Source organism: Aythya ferina (assembly GCF_964211825.1).
Source record: "Aythya ferina genome assembly, chromosome: 2".
Classification (NCBI taxonomy): Eukaryota; Metazoa; Chordata; class Aves; order Anseriformes; family Anatidae; genus Aythya; species Aythya ferina.
The window spans coordinates 129,378,976-129,404,053 of record NC_140297.1 but is presented as its reverse complement, the minus strand read 5'-3'; the positions used below and the strand labels follow the sequence as shown (position 1 = coordinate 129,404,053).

The 25,078-nt window shown below is 33.3% G+C and overlaps 1 long non-coding RNA gene across 3 annotated transcripts in view; it reads left to right on the top strand.

The window, feature by feature from the left end:
• Positions 1-25,078, top strand: part of LOC311432094 — a 61,853-nt gene that overhangs the window by 11,966 nt on the left and 24,809 nt on the right. For all 3 annotated transcript variants that reach the window (XR_014689815.1, XR_014689816.1, XR_014689817.1), the window contains exon 3: positions 15,001-15,046. This is a non-coding gene — a long non-coding RNA (uncharacterized lncRNA). The remainder of the gene's footprint in view (positions 1-15,000; positions 15,047-25,078) is intronic.

The window sequence follows — 25,078 nt, the reverse complement described above, 5'->3', positions numbered from 1 at the left end:
TTTAAACGTTTTGCAGTACCGACACAAGCATAAACGGAAATGCGTATCTGAGATGCTTTCAAACAAAATACAATCCACAAACAAAGCAAACAATATAATCCAAAAGTCTTAATAACTAAAAAGCCAATGTAGAAGTGTCCATTTTACAAATATTTGCCTAGGAACTTAGACTGTTAAATTCTGTCAATATCCCCATCACCCCTGAAATTATTGCTCACCTATATCCACAGTGACCCCAAATTGTCAGAGAGAAAGCCTGCCGGTTGTAAATCCACACGGGGCTACAACAGGATTGCAATTTATTATAAAGCAGAAACGATACTGAAGGGAAAATTGGTGCCTATTCCCAAGTCCACACCTGAAAGCCACACTTTTTAGAAATAAAGATCTTCCAGAGGATTGCTTAACATTTCTTGTGAGATAGCATCATTACATTAGGTAAATTATATTTATTCTGTATTCTTTTTAACTTACTATGAAAGCCTTCTAAAATTTTATTAAAAAATAAAAGGGACTACTGAAATTCAACAGCAGCTTTAAAAAAATTGAAATATATATTTATGTTGCAGACTTCGTATGTGAAAACATAGGACAGAATAGTCAAGATAGAGAAATTCTTTATCCTTCTTTTCCAGAATGGTCTAGCTTGGAATAATGCTCTTTTTCCCTCTGAAATGTGTCTGATTCTAAATGAGCGCAGATTTTTTTTTTTTTTTATAATTTAATTTCAAAAAGGAAATGAAGGACTGTTATCAATCTAAATTTAAAAGTATGTTGTAATACTTTGAAAGACAAATATTAAATAGATGTGTTTCTGTGGAGATTTGGTATATAATGTGCAAAGATCTTATTTTAAACAAGGGTGCATCGTTCTTTCAGATGAGAATGTGCACACTGTAGTTAGAGTCATTGGATTTTTCATCTTTTAGTCTACTAATTTTCAACAGAAAACTATTGTAATGTAAAGTGTACATAAACAAATTCAAAGATGACCTGAAATTTATTCATAAAGGTAAAATGAGTCTAAAAGTTTAAAATGACACTGACACTATTTGTAAAACATCTAATTGTAAAAAATAGTTTGTATATATTTACTCAATATTTCCTACCAAAATACACTTATAGATGTAAAATGACGCTAACCTGTAAAAAAAATGTGTACCACTTTTCTCTTTCCATTCATTCCTGGTGTCAGTATAATACTGAAGACAGGAAACATGTTCCACTCTTACTCTTAAAAACCTTTAAAATCATCTCTTCACAGAAACATCCTTAGAAATCAGAAAAAAACTATGAATCAGCATTTCCACCAAATAATTATTTTAAAACTAAATTGATGTACCATTTTCCTCTGTCTTTTTCAGTAGATAGTTATAACTGCTGACTGTACTGATACACATCAGTACAAAAAAAAATCAAAGAATAAAACTAAAATGTGTTAAAAGGCAACAAATGCATATTTTTACACTTACATTGAACCATTTCAATTTTCTTTTCATTTTGAAGCCTTTGTAAATTATAAAATCCCACTTGATCCAGTTAATATCAAAGTTAACTGCTGACAGGTAAAATGCTGTTTTCTGTGTAAGATTTACACTTTAGTTGCACAGCTACTTCATATCCCTATTCCACATTTATTTTGTTAGCATAATGTTATTCAAACTTTTGTTTTGGGAATATTGCAAAAAATAACATATACCTTTTGTGTGTGTGTGTATGCACTAACATACAGAGACAATATCTGTCCCCTTTACACAGAACTATTTGTCTATGACTATATATTTAGATGTATAAAGGTGTGCTCATTTTTTTTGGTTCTGGCACAGTAATTAAGGTAGCAAGATTCAGATATGGTTTAATGCTGAACTTTCAAAATTTAACATTAGAGTTCCTGATTTGTCTACAACTGGATGGATACTGTGTTTATAGAGTTCATTCTTGACCTTACCTGAGTAAGTACTTTAACTTAAAGTATGAGATGCACCTAGAGGGGTAATACATTGAGTTTAATAGGAAGACAGTTAATAACCTTTTTTCATCCTCATGCACTATCAATCATGGCTGTCACCAGTCTGCTGAATCAAAGCAAAAGTGTTCTTCACAGATGACTGATTAGAAACGCAAAATCACAAGATCCATCTTCATGGTCACTTTTATTATAGTCATTTTTAAACTGACAGCAACCTGCTCAGTTTCAGCAGACTGGGCATCACAAATAGTGTCACTCAGTGCAGCTAAGCATGAGAAGATGTTGGCTGGATTATACTTAAAAATAATTAGGCCTAAAGCCTTTTGTGGAAGCAAGGAAAAGGATTTTCTTGGTTCCAGCCCCATCTTTTCAACACCAGCAGTAACCTGTGCTTTAACAGTGGGTTAATATCAGAAAATATTTTCATCCTTCTGCTTCTCATGAATTAATCAGTTTTAGGTGATCCTTTAGGTGATCCTTTTTAAAAACAATATCTCAATACCTTTGCTGGTAATGTGAACTATCACTTTTGATAGAACCACTCTTAAGCATAGGCTTAACATAATATACTGCTATTTGTATAGTGTCATGATGAATTGTTGGTTTCCAGCCTTCTGAGGAATATTGCAAAAGCTAATTATCTTGTTAACTAGATCTGTTTCAATAACATTGTCCCCTGTTCAAATAAACTAGTGAACAGTTCAACGGTTTAAGGTTATTTATAAATTTAATAGGCTCCAGAAAATATTAAATCAAAATGTTATAGGGGAGAGGGAGAAAGAGGGAGAGAGCGAGAGAGACAGCACGAAGGAGCACAGACACTGCAAGTTGTGCTCTGTTCTAATGTTTCTGAAATGCAGTGAAATCTAATATAAGGAAAAGTATCCAGTAATGTTGAAAAATGAAAGTTTATTTTTTTCTTTTTCTTTTTCTTTTTCTTTTTCTTTTTCTTTTTCTTTTTCTTTTTCTTTTTCTTTTTCTTTTTCTTTTTCTTTTTCTTTTTCTTTTTCTTTTTCTTTTTCTTTTTCTTTTTCTTTTTCTTTTTCTTTTTCTTTTTCTTTTTCTTTTTCTTTTTCTTTTTCTTTTTCTTCTTCTTCTTCTTCTTCTTCTTCTTCTTCTTCTTCTTCTTCTTTCTCTTTCTCTTTCTCTTTCTCTTTCTCTTTCTCTTTCCCTTTCCCTTTCCCTTTCCCTTTCCCTTTCCCTTTCCCTTTCCCTTTCCCTTTCCCTTTCCCTTTCCCTTTCCCTTTCCCTTTCCCTTTCCCTTTCCCTTTCCCTTTCCCTTTCCCTTTCCCTTTCCCTTTCCCTTTCCCTTTCCCTTTCCCTTTCCCTTTCCTTGCTTTCTTCTTCTTCTTCTTCTTCTTCTTCTTCTTCTTCTTCTTCTTCTTCTTCTTCTTCTTCTTCTTCTTCTTCTTCTTCTTCTTCTTCTTCTTCTTCTTCTTCTTCTTCTTCTTCTTTCCATTTGTAGAATAATGGTAAATATTGAGTTTGCGTTACCACTTACAGTCTTTAAGCTTTGTATATACTAAGATAAATTGCATAAATTACTTTTGACTCCAAAGAGTGTTTTTTCTGGTGTAAAAATAGTAGGATCAGTTCCATAACATAAATAAAAGCCTTTCACTCTACATAATGCTGCTTAACATTGGTAAGAAAATAATAGATTCTGATTTGGAATTTTGATCCAAGAACTGATGAAGACAGCAAAGAATAATTGTTGAATTATGTGGAATTATGTGTTAAATCTCCCTCAAAAATCTTCAAAATCTTTTTTTTTTTTTTTTTTTTTTTTTTTTTTTTTTGATTAAATGCCATCTCATGTTGTCAGCACAAAACAACACATTACACCAATTGAGCATCATTTTAGAGTTATCTTTAGATTTCCAGTTGTGCATTGGGCTTGCCTTTTAACTGTAAACCCCCAAAGATTTACAAACCCACAAAGATTATTACTAAGCTCATTTGTGGGGCTGTGATTCCTCAGGACTTGTTCAAAGGACTTTAAGCACTACATAGCTAAATTTTTTCTTTAATTCACACTTGTTAACTATGACTGTCTTTAGTGGGCTGCAATGCTGGACCTTTCTAGCAGAGCCACTTTTGGTGCCCCCTCACCTCCCATATAGAGCAGGACTTTTACCAAGTTGGTCTCTTCCAGAAGGCCGTGCTGTTCCTTTCTACCCTCAGACCTCACTCATACTTTTTTCTTAAGGCTACCTACACAAACAGTGGTTATAAAGTCAGGTAGATAGAAACATTCACATCAACTCTCTCATGGACACACACACATGCATAAAACATGCTACACATAAGCTATACAACAAGAATAGGCACACAACCTGAATACTTGGGATATTTACCCCAAACTAGTCATGCCAGGGTAATATTTTTAATTCAAGTATCATTAACAGTTTTATAATATTTTTGCATACTGAACTGTTATAAGACAGAAAGAAGGAAAGCAGGAAGAAAAGCAGGAAGCTTTCTGTCCAACTGAGAATCACATGCTCTGTAAATATGTATATATATTTTTTCCTCAATAAATGCTTGTCTTAAGGAAATAATTATCATTTGATAACATGGTCTCATGTAGAGACTACATGTTTGTTAAAGTGCTTTTAACACACATTTTCTGATGCAATTTTCTGATGAAAAATTGATACACTAATGTTGACTGACATCTGTCTAAAAATCAAAGAGGCTGAATATATCTGAATTTAAATTTACGAACATTAATCAAAAGCTAATCAAGTGGAGGAACTAACAATGGCTACTGATAAAATAACACATTCATGTTTTAATAATGATGTTTTTGGGGAGAAGACAATGTTATTTAATTCTTTCTTTTTTTTTTCTTTTTCTTTCTTTCTCTCTCTCTCTCTCTCTCTCTTTTTTTCCTTTTTTTTTTTTTTTTTCCTGGTAGGTATTTTTAATAGTATACTTACAATATAAATAACTAGGGAAAGTTGACTGTAAATTATTCATGTGCAACTTTGTGTGTTCTAAGGACATATTATAAATAAATCCTCAGATCAGAAAGTACAAATATCTGCATTAAAATAAACAAAGTAATACATTTGTTCAAGCTACAAATACATTCAAATTTCAACTAGAAAAGTTGTCTTTTTTCCTCAATATTAAATATTACCAATCTACTTCCTGGGGTTTGCTCGAGCTCCATGACAATTTTAAGACTATGAAAAAGGTGATCAGTACAGCTGAACTTAAGTACATAGTAAATGCATGTATCCTTAATAATGATCATAAATAGAATGACCAATTTTTGTTGTTGTTTTGTTTTTTGCTTTTTCTGTCATGATAAAATCAGACATGGGTAATAATGATTAAAGATATTTTTAATTTCTTAAGAAAACAACTATGAGAACCTGACTTTGTAAACTTTTTGAATGATGTTTCACTGTACTTACTATACCATCCTAAAAATGCTGTATTGCTTTTAATGCCGTTACTATATCACTAACTTGCTTGACCACAATATTTATTATATATTAGTATATAACATGGAGTTAATTTTATAATAGTGGGATTTTTAGAATTAATCTTAAAATTAGAAATATTTCAAACTATAATTCTAACTAGCAATTCTTATAAGACATGATTGAATTAATTGCTAACATACCTTTATTTTTTTTCAAATTCACATTATCTTTTTAAAGGAAATATTACGGTAAAACTATTATTGCATATTTAAGTATTGAATGCATGTAAACGTTTTATAAGATTTCCCAAGATGTAAAATAATTTGTATAATAAATAGGTGAAAGAATTTGCATCAACTTTAGTAAATTACAAATATAATTGGAAGAGAATAACAGTTAATACATTCACAGAAGACAGCAATTGAAGAACAGCACAACTTTCTCTCTCTCTCTGTTTTTTTAAATTTTGTTTTGTTTAAATAAGATCTACCCAAGTCAATAGACAAAATAGATCTCTCTTTCCAATGTTAATTATGCTAAACATATTTATACCCATGGAAAATAGCCCTCAAAACCCCTCAGCAGCAAACACACAGCAGCAGACACAAACATTATGAATTCCCACACCACACCTGCCTTTCTGCTGCCTGAATATGCAGCTATTTCTGTCCTCACTGCATTTTTTTTTTCCCTTTGGTTTCTGAAATGTTCCTTGCAGAACCTAAGAGAAGGGAAAAGGCAGCAGTGATGCTATGAGTGGCAGGTTGCAATAAATGTGTATAGGAGAGAGAGTGTGTGTGTGTGCATATGAAGAAGTACTAGGAAGGAGAGACTGGTCATCTTTCAGCATCTGTCTTCTACCTGGAGTTCAGCACCTCAGCTACCACTCACAGAGCTTTAAAGGAAAAAGAGCAGGAAGCTGAGGTCATGCAAAATGCTTTTATTCTTCAATTCAAATTCTCAACATTTAGAATAAAGCATATTGGCAAATATCAAAATATTGCTCAGGGGCTAACTAGTTACAAAATTTTTGCCTTCCCTTAAAAGCATGTGGATGTAAATCAGTAAGTCCAGGTGATTGCTCATCAGGACTTAAAAAAGGATTCTTCATTTTTCCTTTTGCACTTTCTGAAATATCAATAATATACTATAAAGCAGGATTTATTATTATTATTATTACTATTTTTTTCTCTTTTGAATCTTTTTAATCCCAGACCTCTTTCTTGCCTCCTGGAAAATATAATAGACATGAATTCTTGTAGGTCGTCTGTGCATTTTTGCTTTGTAAGAACTAAACATTACAGGAAAGGTGCAAACCGTTCCTTGCCAAATACAGCAAAACCTAATATTTTTTATTCCAAAAATTAGAGGTAATAAGTATTTTCATCCAGCTGCCTAAGGATGAATATAGAAATTGTAATAGAAATGTCACGGATATGCTAAAATACACTAAAACATATGAGTCTGATACGGTTTGAAAACAACAGAAAAGATATTTAATTTCTCAAGTAAAAGATTTAGGGATAAGCACATACACTTTGTTTTTCTTCTATCTTACTTTTAGATCTAGTCTAAATTATAGACTAGATCATAGTCTGTTGGGCTAAAAGGAAAAGGTTATTTTTGCATAAATGTCCAGTTTTAGAGCACTGCTGTGGAATGCAAAAGGGGTAAAAAACATTCCCCAAATTTCCGTCCGAATAATAAAAGAATAGTTTAGGTGCTACAGTAGGTTTTTTCTTTTCTTTTCTTTTAATATTTGATCTCTCTTTGTAGTTTTTATTCTAACTTAACTGTATTTAAGCCTTGTTTTCATCTTTATAAAGCACTAGGTTTTCCTTCTTTGGAAGCTATTCTCCCATAGTGCATCTTAGTTTAATTCATTTTTAGCAAAAGAAACACCCAGGTTCAATCTGGAGACCTCCTTCCAACATAATTTAGCTAGACCTTTTCTTAGTAAAGGTTTTCTGGTTTTCATTTTCACTTCATATTCTCAAATAAAAGATCCTTTGTTGTCTACCATTTGATTGGACTTAATGAAAAACACTCCATTTTAACTTAACAGTATTTCCCTTTGAATTTATTATATTTAAGGACACTGTCAAAAATCAAGCATTTAATCTCAGGTTTTTATACTTAAAATTATATTACTATCATATGGTTCAATGAGGTGATGTAAAAGTATATTGAATAGATTTCAAAAAGAAAAGTGAAAAACTAGCCTCATTTTAATATGAAACAAAATACTATGGCTAATGTGCAGATTGGGTATGGTAGTTGACTTTAAAGACTAACATGTGACAGGGTGCCAACAGCTGAATTGTGCAGTATTGACTAAATGAGGTTCACTGATTTGTATTGAGGCTAATATCTTCTTTAAACAATTCCGTGTAAATTGTGCGTATAAAGTCATTGGAAGCTATTTCTCAGGACAGCCTCGCTGGCTAGCTACCTGCTGGAGTGAGGAAGATAATCAATAGAAAGAAATAGAGCTGAGCATGAGACTAGGAAGCTTCAGAGCAGTTAGTGCTGATAAAAGTAGATGATGTCAATATTTGGGAATAACACAACTCTAGGATAACAGACAAAAGAGAAGTGCATATGTTGTAGAGTGTTCAAACAGGGGTAGAATTAATGCATAAGTGGCAGATGTTGCCCCAGGCTGCAAAAGACATTATTTATTCCAGGTATTGTTAAATTTATAGTGAAACACCATTGCTCAATATAGTGTATTAAAATTATATCTAGCAATGAGGAGTCAGGGTACTTTTTACATGGGTAGAAATTCTCAGCTATAAAGAATCTGATGCAATCTATTGATACAGAGCATTTTCCACATTATCCCCTTGACCTCAGAAGAAAAAGCCTCTGTCAGAAATCAACACTGCAAAAACAGTGTTCAGTGCTCTTTAATTGAATGAGTATTTAGAACTAATATTTAAAGCAGTAACAAAACCAAAACTGAATGAATGGCATAGTTTGGCAGAAACGATTCCTTTAGTTGCAAAGATGTAGACATCCTTGTGCACACCATAAATGCCCCCCTTTTTTGTGTTTGAAAATTATTGAAAAAAAAAATCCCAATGCTCATTCAGAATTATAATAGGATGAATGCTTTTAGCTGTAGTGTCCTTATTGGTAGTGAAGTATTGATATATTTTTTACTAATTTAATGCTAGAAATCAGTTTTCCTCTTGCTGTCAGGAGATGAATTTTGTTCTTCTATGCTGATCTTTCTGTTGATGTATTATGACATAGTCTGTCAACATGAACAGATATGTGAAAGGGAGATTGGGTGACTGAGACATGCAACCTGAATATGGCTCCTCTTGATTTTTAAGGGTATTATCATGTTTTGGTACAGTCAGTATAAATGTAGTTTTTTTTTTTTTTTTTTTTTTTTTTTTTTTTTTTCCCTCTAAATAAAGCTATTATTTTGATGTAATTTAAGCAAAAGCAAAACAGGTGGACTATGACAAGGTCCTAAAAGCAGAATGAATGAGGTAACTCCAAAACATATGCATGAAAGCTGAAAAAGCTTTCACGTCTAAGTTAATAGCCCTTTAAAACCAGCATTTGCAAAGCACAAAAGTTTTTGTGTAAGAAGAACCAATTCAGGCTTATCTGATTATTAAATATTGCTATCGTTTTTTTAAAAATTAAATAATTCCCCAAGCTTTACATGGTTTTGTTGTCACAGATGCTTTTATTGTTTGGTGTTAGATATCTGGATTACATCAAGTAGGTGATTACTATGTCAGCTAAAAAGGTCAAGTTCCATACTTTTTATTTCAAACCATCATAAAGAAACCTTTCTATAATGACACACATGTCTCTACTGTAAACCTCTCCATACTCACTTAAAAAAAAAGCTCCTATCTGACACATGGCTTAACAAAATAGAATTCCATATTTTGGTAGTGAATACACTGTCAATATCATGTGTAAGAGAAATACATATATACTGAAATATTTTTTTTTCCATAGAAAATTTCTGATTAAAATATTGTTTTTAATCACTAAGCATGCAATTTATAGCACTAAAAGTTGTTATTATGAGAATGGTGTACTATACCATTCATACCATTCAAACTTTCATACACAATTTTTTTCAGGTTGCTGTTCTTTAGTTTTGATATGTGCCATCATTCCCTTTTAAAATTTCAGGAATATATAAGAGTCTTGCTTAATGCTTAACTTTAAAGAAATCTTCATTTCAAATAAATCACGCATTTTGATTTGGGATACAGTGAAAAAAATCTTTAAAGGTATATACATCAACTAATTTGTTAATCCTGTGCCACTTTTAGCATTTGTCACACATATAGACCAGGAAATTGGCTCCATCTCATTCTAGCTCTGTGTTGAATTAAAAACCTCTACTGCAAAGAAGAGCATGATGTGGGGAAAGAATAAATTTAGTTCTTTCTTTAGTAATGCACATATATTTCCATACATTTCACATCCTAAGGGAGCCTGTGAATGCATTCAATAAATACAAAACTGTAAATCCAGGAAAAAGGAATTTTTATATTATAAATTTCACATAGGACTTTAGTCTTAAAAGATCTAAAATTATAAATGTCACTGTGTTTTTATTCTTTTATCAAATACAGGATATAGAAAAAAATGAAGGCATTACATTTTAGGGTCATTGGAATTTCTGAGAATATTAGATGTTTTAGAACAAAAAAATATATTCAACAATGGCACTTGAAAATTAAGAAAATATTAGCTAAGAAAATATTAGCTATGTCCTGCCAAACTAATTCTACCTTACATACCCTAAAATCAAAATCATATATGTAAGCGTTTATATAGAATGATTGCCTACCTTCACCTTATATATTAAGGTCAGCAAAAAGAGCAGTTTATGGATAAAGGGCAATAATAAAGAGCTAGCCTTTAAACATGATTAGTTGGTGTCTATTAAAGATGTGTTAAAATGAAATATATACTGCAGATGAAAGAAATTACTAACTCCTACTAGGAGGACAGACTTGCTATATGTGTATTTCACTATACCTTTAAAATATTTGTGAATTTGACTGCATTCTGAAGAGACAGAGCAATGTGGGAGATTTATGAGGGTCTGATGGAAACAGGTCTAGGAAAGATTATGGCATACTTGTTTAGAAAAACTGAGAACTGAAGGTTCCTGATTTACACTGACATATATCTAGATGAAACTATAGTTTGCAAATTGCCTAGAGGAGTTATCTTTTATTAAGTGTTTGATGGGTACAAAAATGTACATATCTATTCTAAAACATTCTAGGAATACTGATGCTATATGCAAAAACAATTTCAACATTTTAAACATTTCTTAAATATTTTCATTCATGACTACCCAGTCACCTCACCCTGTCCTGTTCTGGCTGCTTGTGCCTGCTGACCGTGCACCATGGTTAGGGAAGTTCTGTTGCATTATTTGGAGTCCTAGGGACAGTGGTGTGCTGAAACTGTGTGTTGTAGTATGAGAGCACTAGGAGAGATCAAACTGCAGCTGAGCACTTTTTACCTTTTTCAACATATTGGACACAGCCTCTGTCTTCACAATTAGAAAAGAGAAGGAGGTTGTTATAATTCCTGACTTTCAATATTTTACAAAAATATTTTACATAAGTTTACATAAGCGTTTACAAAAGTTTTTAACTTTGTGCTACATAGTGATGTCAGTATATTTTACATTTACATTTATTTTATTTCATTACATATTATCATTACATTTATTTTGAAATTAAGCAAGGATAAGGCATGCAGTTTTACCAAGATTTCTTGCACAGAAAGCCTGAAACACTGCTTAGGTCAACTTCTGTTTGTTTTGTTCCCATCGACCCAAGGCGGATGACTTGTCTAAGGTGGGTTGCAGGCTGGCTTTGTATTATTATTTTCCGTACATTTCCTCTTTCTTTAGGAGCTGTTACTTTTTAATCTTATTTTAAATCATTATTATTATAGTGAAAATCTGTATTAGTCAGTGCAATTCTTCTTTCATAATTCACATTTTATTAATGCAATTAAAATTGGTATTTACTGATGCTTCAGGAACAAAATTATGAATTTAAGATCAATTTAACAATGGATGATGTTATGCATTCTAGTTCTGTCAGCATATTTTCAAGCAAGGTGAATGCATTATAGAAATATTAGGTGATATTTTACATAATTATCTACCTATTAGGTGGAAAATTTTGTCAGGCTCATAGGTACACTGGTTACCAATTATATATAGATTTTTTTTTTCTTTTCTTTCACACACAGACGTGGAAAAAGAATTAAATTATCAGCATTTTTAAAGGTTTCACTGGCCTCTAAAAATAATATAATAAAGACTGTTTGCTAACATGAGATTTTGTTTGGCAATATTTGTTTGGAAAACAAAGTTTATGATCAGACAATTACATTTTCATTGTGGATATATGTTCAGTGCATTGATAACTGTACAAAAGTATTTCTGTATTACCATATAGTACAAAGATTTCTACATCTGTGATTAGCAATGTGCACCGAACCATTTTTGTCAGTAGCTAGCATACTTTTCTTAAATCATTAACTCATCAGATCAGGACAAAGCTGCCTGGATCTTTCTGGATGTTTGGAAAGTGCTTAGCATAATATAATGTGTACTAGAATATAAGGAAATAATTGGCACTTGTTAGTTATAAGCAGCACTTGTTAGCATAGGCTTTCTAGCATGCCAACAAGCAATTAACCTCAGCATCAGTCAATCACCTTTTCCTAGTTAACTCACATTACACTTTGAGGACAGCTGCCATCTTCTTGTGGAAAAATACATGTAACTATGCCCCTAACTGTCATGTGAGTTTTAGACCAGTGTAACTTTATTCTATTCAAAAGAGTTAGAGCTTTCTAAAAAGGAGGGTAATCAAGAAAACTATTTTTCTTCCACAATTGTAAATTAGGAGTAAGTGCACTTAATTCATTGGGACTGCCTCCATGTAAAACTGTGGTAGTGAAATCAGAATCAATCTTTTCTTTACATACCTAAGAAGTGAATGTGTAGCACTGTACATAAGTCAATCAAAGTAATGATATTGGTTAGCAATGTAAATGCAAAAGAGTGGATTGCTGATGCCAAGAAATTTGCACCCATGTATTGCACCTGTCAGGGAAAGGGAGGCCACGTTGCAACTGCAGTGCAGTGTGGAATTAATGCCCCAATTAGAGATTTCTTCATCTGTTAGATATGCCAGAGTTAAGACAATATGGAATGGTTGTTTATCAGCTCATCATTACTAGGGGTGGCAAGAGTAGTCATTTTTTCTGTTTTAAATTGTTTCCCAAAGATCTGGTAAATACTTTTTTTTTTTTTTTTTAATAGGAATAGATGACAAGAGAGTTATTTATATTTATATTTTATTTATATTATATTTATATATTTATATTTATTTATGTGTGTTATTTATATTATATTTATTTATGTGTGTTATTTGTGTAAATCAGATAGGTTGACAACAGGTTAATATAACTGTGTTTTTTTTTTTTTTTGTTTTTTTTTTTTTTCAATTTTCCTACGTGTAAGAGTGGTATTAATGGAAGAAAGGTATGGATGTCCTGAACTGTGATTTAAAGGAGTAGCAGGAAGCAACTTCCATAAATGACAACTTTTTTTCTTTTCAAAACTCCAATGAAATACAGAATTGACACCTGTATGAAGTATTATTTTAAGAAACAGGGACTGGGACACTTCTCCCTTGACTATCGAAATGACATATAAATATCATTTCTTTTATTTTTTTTTCTGTGAGTTTTGTGACTTGTGCCTTCGTGTGTGACTGCGATGTGCATTTTTTGTTGACAGATGTGAATAAGGTATAGAGTCCTAAATAAAAATGTGCCTGATCCAAATAGGAAGGAATACGCAGGATAATCTAGGAAAAAAAAAAAAAAAAAAAAAAAGTGGATTCACTGCATTCCTGGTCAGTTCCATGTGGGAATAAACAGATCAACACGGAATATTTTTATAGGTAAGTGTGTGATGGAAACAAAAAAAGAGAGATCTGAGGCCTGTAGGGCATTTTCACTCTGCTCTGAAGGGTTTTTACATGTTCAATTCTGAATAAATAAATCTTTCAATTATGAATGGGAATCTTCTCAAATCAGGTAAGAAGGTCATAGAAAAGCATTTTTATTTTTTGCTTCATAGAAGTTTAGTTACTATTGCTTGATATTCTCCATCATTCATGGTCAGAAATTCTGTTGGGAATGCTTTAGAAATGAATTCTTTATTTTTATTTATTTATTTATTTTTGTTTTATTATTTTTTTTTCTGTTCTGTTCAAATAATCATTGTAGAAATCATCCTGAGGAACATTCTGGTCTCAAATCACTTTACACTGGATTAAGTTAACCTGTAAAGTTCTTATTGCCAGTCGGGTATTACCTTAGTGATGTTAATTAATTTTCAGATATAAATATATTTATTTGTGAGACAGTAATATTAAAACAAAATATAACAATATGCTTAAGTTGGTCTTTGATAATACTTCTTCTGCATCTGTGCTAGCTAGAATTTACAATTTTTATATTGCTTTGTGCTTCTGGACACTTTTCTTATTACTAGAATATACATGCTAGGAACTGGTCATGAGCTAGAATTGTTAAGGACAGAAAATGTACTCAAGATATCATATCAAGAATATGATGCACTATGTCACGCCAACATAGAAATAAAAGCAGATACTGTACTTACTGCAGAATCATGATGCATAACTTTTTTTTTTTTTTAATGTTACATAAACTTCATGGTGCATCTGCAGTAGAATAAGAATATGAAACTCATTGGTTGTTGCATATAGCTATAATATACCCATAGACAGCAAAATGTTTTAGGCTATATTTCTTTAAATATTAAGCAGTTTTAACAGCTCTTGAAGGGAAGCTGGATTATTTTGATGAAAATGTTGTTCAGTAGTCTGGCTAATCTATGTAAGAACATCGTGAAGAAAATTTAGAGAAAGTAGAAGTATGTGAAGCAGAAGGCTGTGTCCTTGCTGGTGAACATGAGGAGAGAAAATATTATGCTCATATATAAAACATATTTCCTGGCAGTACTTCTGATGAAATCATCATTATGGAACAGACTTATGATGATTGTTAGTTATTTATAATGCAAACTCATACTGGGTTGTAAGCATGGCAGGTTTGTTAATTTTTATTTCTAGACTAACTGATGCTTTTTTTTTTTTTTTTTTTTTTTTTTTTTTTTTTTTTTTAAGATGGTAGATATACAGAGATAATAGGATATCTCTTTCTTTGTTCTGCCTCAATAACAGTTCTATTGCCTTTTTGCCTAGGGAGCTAGAGTATCGTCTTGGTCGTTTGACTTGTATCTTCAGCATGTCCATGCAGCGCAGCACATTTTTGCTTCTTGGTTATTAAAACAGGCCATAAAAATCAATTTTAAATAGTGACTTAAGAAGTGCATCCTCGTAAATAAAGAAGAATTTGTAGCCTTAGTCATCTTTGATGATTAAAATATATGGTTACATAACATAAAATGATATTAAATATTCACTCTAAGTGCTTTATTCTGATATTTCTGTACTTATACAAATTTTCTTTTCCTAGGTACCTCTTTAATGCTGATATGGCCATGCTAATTGTGAACTATACGGTAAGAAGGTCCTTCTAAAATATGCAGTCACTTATTTACTGGAATTTAAGAGGCCGTGTACTTCAAAGATTCTTTGCCTGTAATCACATTCACAAACACTGAAAATATTGCCAGCTCAAGATTCAGCACAGTAGTAGCAGTGCTGAAGAAGCCCCCACCATTAGGCAAGGTACAGAATTGGGCTGTACCCCCTGCGATGGGTCAAGAGAACTCACTTACCACAATTTGCTCACCGTTATGCTTCTGGCAACTGACATTTCCATTTTACTCAAAGCTTCTATCTCTGTGTCATTAGACAAAGCCCCATGAGTGGTGGCAGAGCAAACTGTAGTCTTCATTCTCAAATTTGAAGTGGAAAAATTATTTACATGACTACATTGCAGAACCTGTTGTTCAAAAGATCACTCCCTGTTACCCATTGTTTTAAACCATTAAGTTTTCCAAAAGCTCTATAAAGAAAAAGGACATTAATTTAGAATGGTCTTGTTTTGTTTTATTTTTTGTTTCTTATTGAATGATCTGATTTCTGTCCTACCAGAGGAATGCCAAAGATGGGACGTTTCTATCATTGCTTACAGTGAAGAATTGCTTAAAGAGACTGTCAGAGATTGTAAAATACATGTAAATCTCTGACTTTCCTTGAGAATTTTATAATCTAAAGAACTACTTTTAATTGGTTACAATTTCAGAGTTTATTTTGCAAGAAAAATACTGATTCACACAAAGACCTTTACTGTCTTATCAGACTTTCAACTGAGCCTTTTTATTTTTTTTTTTGTTTTTATTTGTTTGTTTGTTTGTTTCTTTTATGTTATAGTTATGAATTCAGACAAATGTTTAATTGTTTAATGTTGCTCTGTTCCCCCCCAACCCCCTCCAATCCCAATATTTGATATGTTTTCCTGAATGAGAGCTTGAATTTAGTGACAATTAGTTTAGTTCCCAGAAATTTATTTTCATCAGGAATAATGCTCTGTACCAAGATGTGTGAATGAAGATGTTAAGGGGAAGCACAAATAACATTTTTTTTTCCATTCAGAGAGGAAGCAGTAAGAAGTCAAGGCTATTCAACAGAAACAAATTAATGCAGCCTGGAAAAGTCTTTATTTTCTAAACAGTAAGAGAATTTCAGAAACAATAAGGATAATGTATAAAGCATACAAATAAAAAAAAAATAAATGACTTAATTTTCTTAAAAATATTTGGAACTGAAAAAAGAACTTCAAAAAACCCCACCCACATTTCATAACAAATAAAATTTTGCAGGGGAAAAGAGTAGTTTGACATGACATTGAGGGCAGACTGAAGGACTTGTCCCAGGGGCTGTTCATGCTGCTATTGCAAAAGTGTGTAGGGCACACAATAATCTTAGTTGCCCTATTAGTAAATAGAATTTGATAATGCCTGTTTCTGTCTAGTGTTCTGTGATCTTATATGTTTCATAATACAGTCGAAAAGTTTGTCACAGTGTACTTAGAAGTTGCCTGTTATACTTAAAGTTTTTGAGATAAAAGATGATTTGGACTGCACATCTTGAAAGAACATGTTCCTTAAGGTGGTGATGGCAGCTTTAAGTTTCTTTGGGGTGTTTTTTTTTTTTTTTTTTGTTTTGTTTTGTTTTGTTTTGTTTTGTTTTGTTTTGTTTTGTTTTGTTTTTGTTTGCTTGTTTTTAAGTGTTTAATAGGCCAATTTATTCTCTCATATCATACCAATATAAATGTCTCTTAAGACTGACAGGAGGATTGCTGTGAATAAAAAAGCCTCCTTCAGGAGATCCCGTGATCAGCAGAATTTTGTCAGCTTCTCAAAAACATTCTTAGCATTAGTATGGCACATATTTATATTTCAGCTTCTAAACTTTCAGGGATATCTATGTTCAGAAAACATCTCAAGAGTGTTTGTTAAATTATCATTTAACATTTAACCATCACTGGAAGACCCTTTACCTTTAGAGTAATTCTGATTGAGTCAAGTAATATGTAAATGACATAGCTTTTCCCCATAAATAAGCAGGCTGATGTTTTTGAGTGCAGCATGAAAAATACTTTTTGTTGGTATTGATAAATATCACAGCCTTAAAGAGATTACCCAGAAAAGGTAAATTGAGATAAATTAGGTGTATCTTATTTCCAAGTGTCTGTCAGAAGTGTGCTTCTGAAGTGACTCTCCTGACTGTCCCCACATACTGTACTCCTTTCAACATTGCGTTAATGTTGTCTCAATATGCAGGAATTGGCTTCCTTTTGGACAAAACTAAACTGAGATGTACTCTCTGGGAGCTCACACAAGCACACCATTTTCAAACAGACATTAGGTTTATGGGACCACATGAAGACATCCTGACATATGTGTAGTGAGGGTATCAAATCCTCAACACTAACTCTAAAAAGCCTGGCCATTTCCTGTTCACCTACCCTACTTGCTAATTGTACACCAAAGGCATTACAGGATCCTGCACCAGTTGCCAAACAACAACTATGTTGGGTTCACAGAGGATTTTGCAAGAAAGGAAAGGGCTGATGGGGAAACACAGAGATCTTTGGGTTGTTGGATGTGGTTTGCTACTCATTTCCTGGAAATTGTCATGGATTCTTTCTTAAGCAGAGGTGGATTCTAAAGGGGAATGATTTAGAAAGTAGTGATGTTTTCACACTGGTCTGTACTTGAACAACAAGGAAAATGAAGTGTCCAGCATCTTTTGCACTGTATTTTCAGCTTAATTTCCAAATTTTTCTTCTGCAATGTGGCAACGTCAGCCACCCACAGTGTTTCCTGGGACTCTAAGTACAATAGATCATTTCATGTAGACTTTCTCAAATCTTATAAACAGAAAGTTACTGAAGTATTAGCAAATGTAGAATTTTTCAGAGGGAAGTTTGCTTAACACTGTAGGTTAATTCTTTTAATTGTACTCATATAGGTAGAAGTATCATTGATATAATTAATATATTTTGAAAGAACAAGACAAGACTTGGATTGCTGTGAATCTCATTTAGATGATTTTGGTGACCTATGCGTCTCCATGTATCTGTACATATTTTGTATTACATGAAAGGGTATTAGTGTGAAATTAATGGAATTTGTAGAAAAGCTACATGAAAGTAAAAAATTTTCTCTACAGAAAATATTGGAAGTACTGATGATGGCTACTCTCAAACTATGCATGGAGTAGTGTGCCTGAGATTTCTTCTCTTGCATATCCTAAGCCATGCCCTAGGCTTGCCCCAAGTGTTTTTTCATGTTTTTACAATGCAGCCCTGAAATATCTTCTGGCCTCAAACACAGGTCTGAGTTTACGAGGTTATAGACATTAACATTTTTTTCATCGATGTTTGAAACTTTCAGCATTCAGGCTAGGAAAAACAACTAATCAAAAACAGACTTGAAATGGTTTATCAGAACATCAGAATTAGGAATACAGTATTTTACTTTCTAGATTATCAACGAAGTAACAAAGATGTCCTTTACCTGCTGCTTTGCCAGTAGTAGGCACCAGCTCACAACTGAAGCGCAGGTGTGTGAAACGTCTGTCATAGCACCAACACATGTTTGCCAGATGCCACCAAATGTGGCCCTATACAAAAATAAGAAATTGTACTTATTAGATGAGACAAAGGGATGTTTTAGGATTGTTGGTAAGGTAGAAATTAAAATAGAAAATAACCCATGGGAATAAACTTTCATGTATTATCTGTTTTTAATTAAATCCAGAGTGGTTCAAACTTTTAGGAGGATCTCTTGGGCTCACGCTTTAATTGTGAAAATGGCTAATTTCTGTATAGTTTAATCACGTTACTATTTCAAGTTACTATAACTGTAGTACTTACATAAGTTCAGGAAGCAGAATTTCATTCCATTTGGTGATTACTTATTTACTTACATTAATCATACAGTCAGAAAACACAGAATTAAAAAAAAAAAAAAAAAGTAACTACTGAAAACTTGATTGAACATACTAGAGAAATTAATGTGACTAAATGTGTCCATATGGAGTCTCAAAATTTTAACACACTTCAAAAAATTAATGTAGGAAACAAACAGGGAGCTACAAATACTGTGATTTCCCCAAGAAACCTAATTTTGCTACTATTTGAACTGGTTTATATATCAAGAGTAGACATATATACAGCTGCTTTTGGAGTTAATTTAATTATTTTTCAATTCTTGTACTGTGTATACTTACTGAGATTGAAACTGTTTACTTTCACTCCACTGTGAATCTCTAAGACAAGTTAAATACTTAAGAGGACCTATTATGTTAACTTAGGGATTAAAAAAAATAAGTGTTTCCACTTGGCCATATTAGGTCCTGCAGTAAAATATTTTCAGGCATGTTCATGGTGCATGACTCACCTGATGAAGAAGTACGTTAAACCTTTTAGAGGTTGGTCACTTTCCAGGTCATGAGTCCTACCCTTCTCATGTCTTTAAAACTCACAAATATGACCTACAGATCATTACCCTCTAGTAGATAGTTACTCAGGAGTCAACAAGCTGACCTCTATACAGTGTAACATGACCATCCTGTCTTCTGTCCTAGACAAGGAAGCCATTTTTTGTTTCTAATAATTTTGTTGGGCACTAATATAGTGAAACTCAGAGTGATTTCTACTGGCACAAAGTATCAGATTACATCACAAACAGTGTTTTTGCTGTATGGTGTATGGTTACAGAAATTTAGACTACACAAGCAACAGGTTGCAATGCTATGCTTTTAAAACTCCAGTGGTATGTGAGTGTGCACATGTGCACACCAGATCACTAGTTATTGCAGCAAAGGCAGTCGCTGCTTCTGCTATATATTTTCTCGACTGATAGTTTTTTTTTTTTTTTTTTTTTTTTGAGGTTGTCATATGGTATAACACTTTTACTAGTTGACTCCTCCTACTTTTCTTCAAACCACATCCTGATTTTTGGCCTCAGAAACCAAACATATGCACAGCTTGCAGAACAACACATGATATTGTTTCTGTATAACATCATACCAGCTGGGATATAAATTCTTACAGACAATTTTATGCGAATGAAAAATACCTACATTAAGACATTTTCCATAGCTATGCAATACATACCACAGTAGAGCATATGGTCTAGAGTCAGAGATCCTCACATATAACAAAAGCCCCAAGTCAGGCCTCAGATCTTCAGACAATGTAATTTTTAATATATCGTTCTATTTTTTTTTTCTGTTCTTTACTTTTTGTATTGTGTTTTGAATTTCTGGAATCTAACATCAGCTAGTTTGCTGCAAGGTTGAAGACTCTAACATTTTATCTATTTGATTTCTATTTGGTTTATCTGGTATTAAGCCTAATAAAGTTATTATTTAACTAAAAACAGCAAGGATTTGGTGAAATTCTGACATGTATCATGATTTGAAGATATACCAATAGCAAGAATTCATCATTTTGGGGCAATTTATTTCAACATTTATTTTTGCTGTTAGAAAACTGTTCTATATCTGATATGTCAGTCTTCAGCTTCCAGACCCTTTTTTTTCCCAAATTTTTCATGGATGGGGTGGTTGCTGCATTATTCTCCCTTCAGGATAAAGAAGCTTTGCATAGAAGGATTTTCTCTCATCTATAAACTTTAATTGCTCCCAGTCCTTTTTTTTTTTTTTTTTTTTTTTTCAATAATCAGATTGAGTTTATACATTCACAGAAAAGATTTTTCTTCTGCTCTCAAATTATGCAACCTATTATTATTTTTTTTTCTCTTCAACTATTCCCATTAAAATATGGACAGCAGATCTATGGGAAATATTCCAACAATTGCATCAGGATTTAAGGATTATATTAGCTCTGTTCATGCAGCTTCACAGTGGGAGCTCATGTTGAGTTGCTGGTCGACTATGGCCAATAAATCCTTGCAGAGTGGAGGAATTTTGAGGCACCGTACCCCAGTTTTTGGGGGTGAAATTCCTTTCTAATGATGCATAACTTTGCATTTGTCTCCTCTAAAATGATTTTTATTAAAAAAAAAAAAAATATTTATTTAGTTTTAATGGGTTTACCTTGTCAAGGGATCTCTTCTTCCTGGATCTTATCATCATGTAACACTCAACTAACTTTTCTGTCATACTCAGATCCTTAGAATGCTAATTTTGGTATGAACCTTCATAACACAGCTGGGAATACTGAATAGCGTTGGGCCTAGTTCTGATTCTTAATAGATACCCTTAGAAACAAGTCAGTAATAGTTTTCTTTATATCTTCTGATGGTCTATGGAACAAATTTTAATCAATTGAAATTGTGAACATTGATGTTATATATATATATTTTTTTCTTTAATAAAAATATCATATAACAAATTTTCGTTGTACTTTTATCAATTAAACAAATGGAAGATGCTGATCCCTAAAACAGGTGAAAAAATTGTTTGACCACTTAGAAAACATGAAAAGATTAATTCTCCAGGAATTAATATTCTTTAATTCGCTCTCTACATGTAACTTCATTTCACTTTTGCAAAACAGCTCATATAAAAATAATACAGTTCATCTTCAGAACTGGAGGGATTCTGATTTGTCTGACATATTCATCTTAATGTGTAGTTTTTTGAATTTACTGAAATTGCCTTTAAGAAGCTTACAAAACTGGTGCTAGATGCTGGTGCATGCACTTTCTTCAGTTATTTTAAACGTTTTGCTAACAGTTTATTTGTCAGATGGGTAAGGTAAACTTCATAATTTGCCACAAAATATAAAACTCATAAAATTGGAAAAACTAATTCTTAACCTGTGCTTTGGCAGACATACCTTGTATTCATTTCTGTCAGTAAGAGATATCACTGCATCTGTTATGTTGACAGATAAATGTACATCCACAGTCCTCTCAAAGCTTTACTAATATCATGGCTTCCCCTCTCCTATCTTCCCAAACTCCTCACCATCATCCTGGTATTTGAGGGAGTTGAGTAATTCAAGTTGTGCTTGAAAGGTATCTGTGTTTTTGAAAGCAAAGGGAAAGAAAGTGATAATCTTTGAGGGGAGGAGGCTCATGTAAAATGTCTCTCTCTCTCTCTTTTTTTTTTTTTTTTTTTTTTCATCCTTCTCACTTCCAAAATAACGTTCTGTTGAAGTTTGTTAATAAGAAGTTTCTAACCAGTTTATTCTTATTTTAAGAAAATCTAAACTTTTTGAATATATTGGACTTCTCTGTCTTTGTATAGGCTGAATATCAGAGCACAGTAATAATTACAAGTCATTCTCTTTATCCTCTTTGTGCACTGCCAATCAGCAAAGGTGTCTCATTTCACACATCATTTGCAATGTCCTATGGTAATACCACATATTTTGGGGAATAGCTCTTGAATCATTAATCTCCATTTTGGGATGTGTAGTTCCAGATTCTGGACCCAGTTCGGTAATTACTCTGTGTGCTGAAGTCAATGGGCTAGCAAGACTCTGTTCAGTTCCTGAGAGAAAGAGAGTACAGGTAACTTCATACTAAACCACAGTACTGTAGGATTTCCTAGCCCTTCAGCCAGAATGCACTGGCCACAGCCCAAAAGAGACAAGCAAGTTACCCTGTTTGTCTGCAATGACGCATAGGTCACTGTAACAGGTGGGAATTTTGGGTTTGGGGGATATTGTGGATGGTCTTTCCACATGGTGGAGTGAAAGCAAGTTATTCTGACTGTCCTATTCCAGGCAAGATAGAACAAAGGAGCACTGTTAGTTCCTACTGACGCAAAGCAGCCACAAGTCAACAGAGAGCCAGATCCAACTTCGACACAGAGACAGCTTGTGAAACTGAAAAACAGGAACAAAACAAAAAGTACTATATGTGTCTGTGAAATCTTATCAACTCTGGCAGAGATATTTATTGCTCACTGATGACTGAGAATCTTGTCTTGCCCAGGGACTAGTTGCGAGTTAGTAATGGAGTAAAAATGTGGGGTGATCAGAGAATGACAGTCTATCACTGATTGCTCTGATGTCACGCTTTGGGAACAGCAGCCAGAAATGTGCAACTCATTCTGCCTTTAGAATCAAAGGCACCTAATTACAATCTCATTTTGTTAAAATACAGCACTAATGACTTGCTTGTGCAGTAGCTGGATACCATATCAATTGCCATAAGCTAAGTTTTTCCATTTTAACAATCCTGGTTACAGTATCTGACTGTCTGTACATAAACATTTGCCAGTTGTTGCTGTGTGTCATTGTGGAGGAGATGCAGCAGTTTCCTCTAGGCTGTAAAATCAAGAGGAGTCACTGGCAGATAAACTTTGTGCTAAGGTGTCCTACCTCACTTTAGAACTGTTTTGACTGATTCATAAATACTGGTCTTTTGAAAATAAAACTATGTTTGCTCAGGTCAGCTTATTCTGTGGCACATCAACAGAGGTTAAACCCTGTTCCCTTTTGTCCTCCTCCCAGTTATTATTAGTGTATGTATGTATGTATTTATTTATTTATTTTTTCCTGGTACTCAGCTGTTTTACCTTAGAATTCCTTTATAACTGTGTTGCTTCTGCATGTTTGTTACAAGTTAGACATCATCTTCCAAAACTTTATTTATATATATATATATATACACTTATTTTCAGAAATCTCACTACTTACAAAGTCTTAGCTTAGGTTACTTCTGTTATCTTCCAAGCATCCTGCTGACAGCAACTGTGTTGTTAAATATCAAGGGTACCTTGCTTTGCTTCCTACATATGGCTTTCCTTCAACAAATCCCAAATTAAACTTGCACATGGGTGACATGCATTGACATCTGATGATATTCCATGAAATTCTCTTCAGAAAATTCTGCACATTTTAATCTGTTAATTATAGCAAAGTCTATACTATTACATATTTATCTGAAAAGAGCTCTCTGAAAGTACAGAAATGTGGTTAGCTTTCTAAGTAACTGTGTTTTGGCACACATCAGGGACAGACTTTATACTAAATCACATTTTTCACATGACATTAGATGGCTCCAGAGTTTGATATGTTTGGTTTTCCTCTACATGTCTGATGCAATCTATTACATGTGTAATTCTATTTCTGAGTACGTTCTTTCTCCAAATGTGAATTGCAATAATTCTTTCACTATGGCTGGTGCTGTGACAGTGCCTATCGTTCTAAATCTATATAACTGGCATTTTCTCCAAGTGCTTAGCACTTGTCTCCTCAGAGCTCTGCCAGTTGTTTTCAACTGCCTTTCATATGAAGGTGTGTTACTATAAGCTGTTGTGTCAAAAATCAGGTAGGATCTTAAATAAACCAGTGTATGTATCAAGCTATTCATATTCAAGCGGTATTCAGAGTCCATCAAGAGGAGAACAAGGTGTGTAATTATTATTATTTCTAAGAAGCATGGAGGGCAGCCAGAAGAGTTAAGCAAGAACCCTTCCAAGTATATATCCTGAAGAACCAGAAGGGGCAGTAATAAAACTAAACTTCTTCCTGTAAAGAGAAAGATTGTTGGAAGGATGAACTCATTAGCTAGGTGCTGAAGGCATTCTCTACTTCATTCTTATTACTTCCGGGCCATGACTATGTTTTAACTACATTCCAGATCAGAACACTACCTGGGAACATTAGTTAGCTAAAAAAGAAACCAGTAAAACAGTTATGGTCCCAATGTCAATATGAAAATCAGGACCATGATATTTTAACTGCTCCAGTAAAAAGTTACGTCACTTGTAATTTCTGCTTCTTGGAGGTGCCAAGAAGAGCTCTTCACAAGTCCATGATCAGTTCTGCTGGATTACAAAATCAGGAAAATTCTCTGATGAGTGTAATTTCCATATGTTGCCTGGGGAGTGATATAGTCAAGTCAGTCCATGATGCTACAGTCTCTGCTAAATTCTGATCTGGGTACAGGCTTATTTGTACCACTTGGCACCAGTTCTTAAGTTGTTTTCCAGTTGTGTGTAATCAGTGTGCTGCATATTAGTAATGTCTCCTCCTTCCCTAACCCTCAGCATCACGGACTGTAGGAAGAATAAGGTAGCAGTTGGATATGCCAACTCCATAGTTGAGTCTGCTGGTGACTGGCTAGTGGAGAGATTCTCTAGGCTCTGTCCTA